This window comes from Coptis chinensis, chromosome 5 (genome assembly GCF_015680905.1).
Source record: "Coptis chinensis isolate HL-2020 chromosome 5, ASM1568090v1, whole genome shotgun sequence".
NCBI lineage: Eukaryota > Viridiplantae > Streptophyta > Magnoliopsida > Ranunculales > Ranunculaceae > Coptis > Coptis chinensis.
This window is the reverse complement of record NC_141460.1, coordinates 77,753,272-77,764,649: the sequence shown is the minus strand read 5'-3', so window position 1 is coordinate 77,764,649 and position 11,378 is coordinate 77,753,272.

Genomic DNA, 11,378 nt, shown 5'->3' with positions numbered 1-11,378 from the left:
TATTCTAAACATTTAGTCATCCAGCACACACAATATTCTTATTTTTTTTTATGTTCGTTTTGTGAGGAGATGATTTGGTGAATAAAAATTCATATATTTCCAACTTCCAACTTCTTCAGGAGTATACTATATGTCTTTGGGCTTTAGCGAAATTCCAAAGATGGATGTTTTAACATATTGTTGGACCATGGTGAATGAGTCAATGCACCATGCACAGAGTGCAGAAATAACAGTCCACAGACTCCACACTATGCGTTTTCATTTATTACTAGTAATATTTATAATAAAAATGATATTTAATTATTTATTAAACAATGAAAATGAAAATAATAAAAATGATATTTAAACAAATTACCATAAGCAAAAAGAAGCACAATAAAAAAGAGAGCTGAAACAAATGAAAAGAGCTTCGTTGTGATTAATTGATTTTATAATTTATGGTTAATTGATTTTATGAACCACTGTAAGTACCCTCCGTTCTATACTACACTAGTACACGTGTCCACACACCAGGTCGTACCCCATCAGCTCGTACCAGTCCATCAAAACGTACCAAATGTCCCAAACCCAGATCGTCCTAGCATCAGTTACAGTCATATATGAAAGCAAATCATCTAGTGGAATCCTGGACCTCAGTCAACTCAACAATCAAGGAGACATTAACTTCGTAACATCAGAGTAATGGCGAATCATCAAGATAGCACACAAGGTGGATCTATACTTCATAACGGCCTGGAGCAAATAAGGAAAGTCAGCTCAAACATCTATAAGTAGAGAGAGATGAACTACGTAAGACTTGATTCAAGTTTATCCCAAAAAACTTGATACGTAGGCAACTCTTATCCCAAAAAGAGTGCAACCATTCCCTATCACATAAATCATCAGGTCGTTGTCCAGTAAACTAACAAACATCTATATTGGCGCCGTCTGTCGGTTCGTTTTCTTAAGAAAAGAACAACCACTCTTTTCTTAAGCCCACGAAGCTGGTCAGAAAAACCACTATAGACCCCTCACTTCAAATGTTGGCAGATCAGATGAAGACGGTCCAAGAAGCCTTCCTCACCTTGCAACAAGAGAACCAGACGATACGGGAACAAGCTACCTCCAACGTCAACAACGGCACTCCAGATGTAGTAGAGGACAACGCCGTCACAACCCTCACCACCACCACAAATAAAAGGTTAGAAGACTTCGAACAAAGATTGGAGAAGTCGAATGACAAGGCCAACGCATTCCAGATCGCTCAAAAGATCCTCTAGACATACAAAGCGTCACCATTCACAACTGAAATTAGAGACAAGCAGCCTCCCTCAGAGTTCATCCAACCAAAGTTCCCGCTGTATGACGGTAGCTCGTGTCCAGGCCAGCACGTAGCTCGTTTCACCCAGATCCTCACACTATACAGCGCTCCAGAGTACGACTACTTGAAGTGCAAACTCTTTCCAACCAGCTTGAAAGACGGAGCTTTGGAATGGTTTTACACGCTCACTCCTGATTCAATCAGCAACTTCGACAAGTTAGCTGAGTCGTTCGCAGCAGAGTTCGTCCACAACAAGAAGAAGCAAGCCGACCTAGACTCCTTGTTTCAGCTCAAGCAAGCACATGATCCACGCCTTCCTAGGACGTTTCAAAAAGGAGCTCCTCTCAATGGAGCTAGGCTTAAAAGACAGCTTTGCAACTTCTGCATTCACCAACGCTCTCCTGGATGACTCCGACCTAGCTAGCAGGATCTCTAATGCGAAACAAGCCAGAATGCTTAGATGACCTGTACCACAGAATAGACAAGTACATCAAGTATGAGGAATGGTTGGCCCAGTGCAAGGGCAAAGAAGTCTTCGCAGTGAGCGACAAACAAGAGCCCAAAGAGAGCATCCACTACTTTGGGAACAACAACAACAACAACAAGAGCTCCAGCTCCCCAAACCATTTTACACAAAGAGAGAATTCTCCAACTTCTCCAGGACGCCAAGTCAGATCCTGAAGAAGATATATACAACAACATACTTCAAGCCCAACATCAACAAGGTGATTGCCATTCTAGAACCACGACACCAATGATTGTTGGAGCCTGAAGTACTACCTCCAAGACTTGGTCGAAGAGGGCAAATTGAAAGAGTTCCTGCCAAATAGCGACCTCAGGCATAAGCTAGATGCCAAATGACACAGAAGCAGGAGCCGCAGCCATGAACGAGTTGCCAACAATAGAAGCAGGAGCCAAATGGTCCGACTATCTAAATCACCAGGTCGATCAAAGCATAACAGGAGACAACACTTTTCCAACCATGATGAGGAAAAGGTAATCAACATTATTACAGACATCTCCAATGAAGAAACCTCAGGTCGGAAAAGCGCCGAAGAGTTGGAGCGCTTCAAGAAATCTATCACCTCTCCCACAAAGATGAGGTGATCAATCCCACTAACCCTCAAATAACAACATCAATTTCATTCATTGAGGAGGATCTAGACAAGGTGTGCCTATCCCACAATGATACCCTGGTAGTGCACATCAAAATAAACAGGTGGACAGTCAAAAGAGTCTTCATCGATCCAGGCAGCTCGTGCGACATATATACTTTTCTATCAAACTTATAAGGACATGCACCTGCCAGACTCGGTGATGATAAAATCAAATGCACCACTCTATGGGTTCAATAGAGACCGCACTGATGCCATTGGTGACGTCATCCTACCAGTCTCTATTGAGGAAAAAGAGGACATGGTGAAAACTTCAACACGCTTCAGTGTAATCGATGTCAAGTCATTCTACACTGCCATCCTAGGACATAAATAGATTCACAAGATCCAAGCAATTCCATCAATATTGCACCAAGTCCTGCGGTTCCCCCGACCCCGAGGCATCATGGAGCTCAGAAGTAACCAACTAGAAGCTCACCGATGCAATCACGTCAGCACAATGACCTTACCCAAGCCTCAGGTCGTCGAAGACAAGGACGTCCCAAAGAAGCAAGATCCTCAAGCAACCAACCCTCCAGCAACTGCAGCATACAAGCTCAAAGGGAAACAAGCTCAAATAGAACCAGGAGAAAAAGTCAATCTGGGCACAGATGATAACCCAAAGTTTGTTTATGTAGGGGCTGATTTAGACCCCAAGCTCAAGGAGCAGCTTGTCAAATTCCTATCTCTCAATAAAGATGTTTTTGCTTGGTCGTATATCGATATGCCAGGAATCGACCCTCAGGTCGTTTGCCACAAGTTAAATATAGATCCAATTGTCAAGCCTATCAAACAACGACCTAGGAAACTAGCACTCAAATTTCAAAAGGCCATCAATGAAGAGATAGAAAAGCTAAAAAATGTGGGATTCATCAGAGAGGTCGATCGAATATCCGACATGGCTAGCCAACATTGTAGCAGTTCCAAAGAAGAATGGTCAGGTGCGACTTTGCATAGACTTCACCAACGTCAACAAGCACTACCCAAAGGACAGCTTCCCCCTACCAAGAATCGACATACTGGTAGATCAAACCTGCGGTCACGAGCTTTTATCATTTATGGACGATCTGGCCGGATATAATCGAGATACCGCTTGCAGAGGAAGATCGGGAAAAAGACGCCCTTCATAATCGAGCAAAGGCGAGCCGTTACAACGCCCTACCATTCGTCTTGAAGAGCGCAGTCGCGACTACCAAAGACCGGGTCACCAAAATATTCAAAGACTTGTTAGGCGACACCATGGAAGTCTACATAGACGACATGATGGTTAAAAGCGAGAAGGCGGGCGATCACATATCTTACCTACAAGAAGTCTTTGGAAGGTTACGCCAAAACAAGATGAAGCTCAACCCAGCCAAGTGCGTATTCGGAGTAGCCTCAGGGAAGTTCTTAGGTTATCTCGCTTCACAAAGATGCATTGAAGCAAACCCAAAACAGATACAAGCTCTCCTTGACATGCCAGAGCCAACTACAAAGCAACAAATCTACAAGTTATCTGGAATGGTTTCAGCCCTCAATAGATTCATCTCGCGAGCATCTGATAAATGCAGACCATTCCTGCAAATACTCAAAAAAGGCGCAACATTCACATGGACAGACGAATGCCAAAAAACTTTCAATGACCTGAAAGCTTATTTATCAACTCCACTAGTCTTGTCCAAACTAGAAGAAGGATAAATGCTGGGACTTTATCTTGTAACTACCGACTTTGCAATCAGCTCGGTTCTCTTTCGCGAAAACGAGGGAATCAAAAAGCCTGTCTACTTCAAGAGCAAGACATTGGCCGATGCAGAGAAACATTACTCGGCAATGGAGAAAACAATGTTGTCTTTGTTATACTCAGCTCGGAAATTCCGTCCTTACTTTCAGGCCCACAACATTAAGGTAATAAGCGATGTACCCATCAAGCAAGTTTTGAGTTCCAACAACAAAACGACTCGAATGGCCAAATGGGCTGAAGAGCTCGGAGAGCACCACATCGAGTTCGTTCCCAGAACGTTTCGCAAAGGACATTTCGTTGCTGACTTCCTTGTGGATTTCCCCGTCAAAGACATCAACTGGGAACCCGAGCCCATCACTTCACTCCATCAACCAGCAACCCCAGACATATGACACCTCTACGAAGATGGAGCATGCAATAACAACGACAATGGACTGGGGGATGTGTTAACTTCACAAGAAGGCACCCAGCTACAAAAATCAATCAAGATCGATTTCGCAATGTCTAACAACGAAGCGGAGTACGAAGCATTGATCACATGACTCCGTATGGCACAACAACTATAAGTCCCAAAACTTAAAGCTTACAACGACTCACATCTAATAATCAAGCAGATCACCAAGGAATATGTCACGAATGGAGCAAACCTTGCAAAGTACCCTCAGGTCTTCAGTAACCTTATCAGATCGTTCAAAACATTCTCATTAGAGCATATTCCCAGGGAAGATAATAGACATGCAGATAGTCTAGCTTTCTTAGCCTCAAAGACACAAAAAGTTTGCCCCATCACAATCTACATTGACATTTTAGAGAGGCCCGCCTACCAACAAGAAAGCATCAACAGCCTCACATATTTCCAGCCCTCATCCGAAGAAGAGATCAGTAAATCTTGGATAGGCCCATTTGTCAAGTTCATCTTACATGGCGAGCTCCCATCAGAGACAAATAATGCTCGTGTCATATAATTCCGAGCTCCCAGATACACCGTAATCAACAGACGCTTATTTCGTAAATCTGCAGGTGGACCCCACCTCAGGTGTATCACTCCATGAAGGCTAACTCATCTTCGATGAAATTCACAAGGGCGAATGTGGCAACCATGCAGGAACAAGATCCCTGACACATAAAGCAATAGCCCAAGGGCTACTGGCCATGCATGCATATCGAAGCAAAAATGTACGTTCTCAAATGCCACCAATGTCAAACATTTGGCCACAACCACTTAAGCCCAGCACGGGAGTTGGTCAACATAGCCAGCCCTTGGCCTTTCCACATGTGGGGGCTAGACATCATGAGACTATTCATCCCACAAAAGAAAATAGGACTCAAATGCGTCCTAGCAGCCATAGATTACTTCACCAAATGGGTAGAAGCAATCCCTCTAGTTCAAGTCAAAGAAGCCCACGTCATCAACTTCATATGGACCAATATCATCACAAGATTTGGTCTCCCCCACACCCTTGTCATGGACAACATAACTTAATTTGCTGGCTCGCATGTCAAGGCATTTCTACAAAAATGGCGCATCATTCAAGCATTCTCTACACCTAGATATGCACAAAGCAATGGCCAAGCAGAAGCTACGAACAAAGCAATCAAGGAGAATCTCCAAAAGAAGTTGGAAAGCAAGAAAAGCCAATGGCTGGAACAACTCGAGAACATTCTATGGGCATACAAAACAACAGCCAGAGCCAGTACAAATGAATCTCCTTTCACATTTTGCTTCAGAACAGAAGCAGTCATACCATCAGAACTCACAATCACAAGCACACGTTTTGACATCATCGAATCAAGAGAAAATGACAACATCTTGGTAAAAGAGGTCGATCCCCTAGAAGAACGAAAGGAAACAGCTGCAATATCCCTAGCTCGGTACCACCAAACAATCCAACGATCTTATAACAAGAAGGTCGTCCCAAGATCTTTTCAAGCTGGCGACCTAGTTCTCAAAAAGACACTCGCTCCTGCCAAGCTCGACCCAACATGGGAAGGCCCCTACATTGTTGACAAAGTCGTTGAAAATGGCGCATATTGGATCAAAACTCAGCTCGGTGATATGCTTCCCCGACCTTGGAATACAGCTCTCCTCCAGCGATTTTATCAATAAGTTTTTTTCCAGATATATCAGTCGATATGAATAAATTTTCATCAACATTTCGAGTACAGATGTCATCTTTTGCTTTATATGAGTACCAGGCATCTTGCACTACGCAAACTGACCTTGAACATCACAATGTCAGGTCGTACATCAAAGGCGGAGTCAAGAATGACTCAACTACAACAACCACGCAGTGGTTAGTTATTGATCAATTCAACCCAAGGTCCCCCAAATTAAAAGGACCCTAAGTCAACTTAACACCAACGCCAGGGATAAGTATGACTCAACTATAATTGCCACTCAAAGGCCAATTATTAGACAAATACAATCCAGGGGTCCTCCAAAAGGACCCCAAGTCTACTTACGACCTCGACATGGTTTAAGTTAGATTCAACTATAATGGCCATTCAAAGGCTAATTATATCAATAAGAAGTTCCCCCAAGAAGGAACGCCTCAGCACACATACCTAAGGGCATCAGAAAGCCTAGGTGTCAACTACGTAAATATATCAGGTCATACACGAATGCTCTATGACCTGTTAACAACCAGACGACCTATCAAAGTCCAACAGTTCATCAATTCTGAACACAGGTCGTCATATAACAGCAAAAGCGATCATATGCATGAAAACATCAAGTACAATCTCAACTACTTAAATACAAATTTGGATAGATACTAAAGGCCCCCAGATTATCCTGGGAAAACGACCTCAGTATCCCCATCATCAAGAATATAGTTTATCAGTAGCAAAAACGCAAATGTTTAAATATTGTTCAAAGACCTGCAAACAAAAACAAACTCAAACCAGAATAGCTCAACACTACACAACATGGGAAACTTGCTCTACATTCAAATGATCCAATTTGCAGCCCTCTACAGCAGCAGAGCTGCTAGCCGGATCATCAACCATTTTCAACACATCTACGATAACATCATCAGGAGAGGCAATTGGAACAGCACCTAGGTCAGAGGGCAGATCAGATTGTCTACTAGCATCTGCAGCGGTACTTTCACCAGTTACCACTGCAGCCCCACTTTCGACAGATCTTTTCAAGGCGTTGTACTTACGATCTAGCTCCATAAAATCATCTATCAGAACGTACTCAACCCCACTCTCCACCAAATTAACCAGGTCGTTATACTCAACCTGAGCTTTTTCAGCAATGACCTGTGCCTTTCTGAACTCACCAGCCCAGTGCTGAGTCTCTAGCTTTGAAGCATCAAGAGCAGGTCGCAACAAGGCCACATTCCTAGCCAGATCATGCACCTGAGCCCTCAGCCCAACAACCTCAGCCCTCTCCACCTGTTGCACAACCACCATCTTGTTAAAGGCCTCCTTAGCGATATCCAGCTCCTTTTTGTACAGGTCAGAGATGGTTGCCATATCCCTCAACTTCTTGTACATGGCTAGAACCTAACAAACAACAAAATAAGTTAGATCAGCAATACTTACAAAGCATAAAGAAAACAAGCTCAGCTCAGCAGAGCACTCACAAAGCACAGTGACCGATCCATCTCTTTCAGGTGCACATCCAAACCTTTCCCAGAATCCAACTTACGCCTATCTCCATAAAAAACAATGCTCTCCAACAACCCCCCAGCCACCAATGAGGACTTAAAACTACAATCCCCATTCTTCACAAACTTCCTTAGCCCACTCGCAGGGTCCTCATACATGACAAGCCTACTCAGAACGTCATCTCCACTCTTGTCACCTGGGGCCGTACTCCCCAATCTCTGGCATTTTTGAGCAGCTGGCTCAGAATCCCTAACTTTTTTCTTACCACGGGCCTCATCCACTCTAGCATCAATAGCCAAATCACTCAATTTCATCCTCTTCAAAGGTACCCGACCTGAAGAAACACGACCTTCACAAGCACCAGGTCGTTCTTCAGACTCAGTATGGGACCTCTTTGCCCCTTCCGTCTCTAACCACTTCGGAGCGCCTCTTTAGATTAGGCCTCCGGAACGAAGTGGGAGCATCACCACCTCTAGCAGCACTTCTACCAACACTACCACCAGCATTTTCATAACCCACCTTAGAGCGTTTGGATGCAGAATGTTCACCATCACCCACCTTAAAGCGTTTAGAGGCAGAACGACTTTCAGCAGCTCCTCCAACCGTCCTCATTAAAGCAGGACGGCTATCAGCAGCCCCTCTAGCCATTTTCCCTCTAGAAACAGGTGCCTTCCTTTGGCTCTCCCTCTCCATTGTAGGATCCGAGCTAGAATCAGAGATATCAACAACAACCTTGCCAGCCCTCTTCTTTTGCTCCAGTTTTTTACGGTTGATTTTCTCTCCTCTACGCCTATTAAAATAATACGCAAACTCCCTCAATAAAGCTCGTTTCTCCTCCAAATTCAAACAAGCAAACCTTTCTATAACACCGGTCTCAGTACGACAAAGAATATTAACCTCTGCACAAACAAAACAAATAAGTCAGAACTTCCAAAGTACAATATAACATACACACAAAATGACCTAGAACAAACGACATACCATCCAATTGGACAACACGAGTGTTCAACTCCCAACCAGACGAACAATATCTACCCACAACCAACAACGGCCTACGCCCCCAATTCTCATTACTCACTCCCACAATAACAAGAGACTTCCCCTTCTCGACCTGAAAATTAAAGTTTAGAGCAACCGACATCTTCACAGTGAAATGCTCCAACACATCTGATAAGCAGATGTTATAGCCCATCTCATTTAACAAATTCAACACATGAAAAATCCTCCAATTGACAAGGGGCTTTTCCCAAAAAATTCAACACCTCCACAGTAAGACGGGAAAAAGGCAATCTTATCCTAGCCTTCAACTGCCCATAACAAACTACTACTCCTCCACCCCAAGGAACGTAGTCACTATTATACAAGTTCCTCTCCCCACTCAGGTTGTACATGGCAAGGTTGGCCTCCACCCAACCAAACTTTTCCTTCAAAGAAGCATAACAATCCTCCGATCTAGGCATCCTCGCATCATCAACCATCGTCTCCAACGATGAAGACGATGAGGCCTCATCACCACTACAAACCCTATCTTCAACTTCTTTAGCACTCTCTCTCCACTAATCTATCTCAACTTCACCACTTAAACTATCACTAGTCATAGACATTGGAAAACCAAAAGAAGAAGAAAAGATCAATTTTTTTTTAAAGAAGAGTTCGAAAAAACGCACCTGATAGCAAAGGAAGGGAAAGTTTTTTTTTTCTTTCGCTTTGATATTTTTTCTCTTTTGCGTGAAGAATGAACATACAAAACCTTTCACAAACCCTTACCTGCCCAAAACCTCGAGAGAATACAAAACGTTTCATGTTCCCACATAACACAATCATCACTCGCCCACAAATCGCCGTAACTACGAGCCCATAAATCTAGCCCAACAGTTCCCACACATTTTTCGAAAGCCAATAAAACCTACCAGCTGTCCGACACATGTTTTGAGAAAACTTTATTTACCCCTCCTTTTTACATCACAGCTGTCCAAAGAACGGATCAAATAAAGGGGGCTGTGTAAGTACCATCCGTTCTACACTACAAGACACGGTCCACACACGTGTCATACTCCATCACTGCACAAGGTGGATCACCCCATCGTAATGTACCAAACGCCCCAAAGAGAGATCGTCCCCAAAGATCGAGTTTCGAAAAACCATATATGGAAGCAAATTATCTATCGTTGCCGAGTAATAACAAATCTAGGACACACAAGGTGGAACTCAACAATCAGGCAGACATTAACTCAGCTTAAGAATATAAGTAGAGAGATGGCGAAAATTATCAAGAAATAGCACACAAGGTGGATCTATATCACACAAATAACGACACGGAGCAAATAAGGAAAGTCACCAAACATCTATAAGTAGAGAGAGATGAACTACGTGAAGACTTGATTCAAGTTTACCCCTAAGAAACTTGATCGTAAAAGGTAACTCTTATCACACAAATCATCAGGTCGTTGTCCAGTAAACTAACAAACATCTACAACACACAAGGTGGATCTACACTTCATAACGGCCTGGAGCAAATAAAGAAAGTGATACTTTAAACATCTATAAGAAGAGAGATTGAACTATTTAAGACTTGATTCAAGTTTACCCTAAGAAACTTGATGATAAAAGAATATCAAAAAATCTTCCAAAACCCTCAAAAATTAGTTTCTTATCGTTAAAAGATTTTCCAAATGCAACCATTCCCTATCACACAAATCATCGGTATTGGCTCCAAATTGTTCAAAAATTAAAAAGAAAAACTAACAAACATCTACAACCACCAAAATTAAACTAACTAACTAACTCAAAAAGAAAACCATATTTTCTTGTGGATTTTACATTATATTTATGTATTATACTATAAATCTAAATTGTATAAAAAAATTATTAAAAGAGTAGCTTGGATCCTATTTATTTATTGCCAAAAGTGTTTATTAAATTAAAAAACATTTTTTGAAAAAATAAATCTCTATCTATTTTTTTCTAAAGATATCTATTTTAAAAAAAATAGTTTTTCATATAAAAAACACTTTTTAGTCCCAAAAACTTGTTTTATGATAATTAGGTAAAACTTGTTTTTCAAGTTAAAAAACTGTTTTTTTTTTAGGAAAAGTGTTTTTTGAAGCGGTCATTTTGAAAAAAAATAAAGCAAAAAAAAAAAAATCATATAAAAAATATTTTAACTTGTTTTAAGATAACTTGTTTTTATGTCGAGGCAAATATTAGAATATTTTTAGAAATATAATGCGAAATCTGGTTTGATAAAATAGCTTTTAAGAAAAATCACAACCAAATATGTTTATTCAAAAACTATTTTTAGAATAAATATTTTTTCACTAAAATGTTTTTTTTAAGAAAAAATGAGACCCAACCACCCAAGTTTCAAGTCAACTCATATTTTACAATTGCAATCTAATATCAAATCTTAGAGATTAAAACATTTAATGAAAAAGAAATCTTTAGAAATCTCTAATTCTTAATTGAGCAACAACATGCAAAAATCAAACTCAAGTTTATCTTGGAAAGTTCCAACTGTCAAGTAATTGAAACAAAAACTTGAACCATGGTTCGTCGATCCAATTTGAGGCCCAGTAATTTATCAATT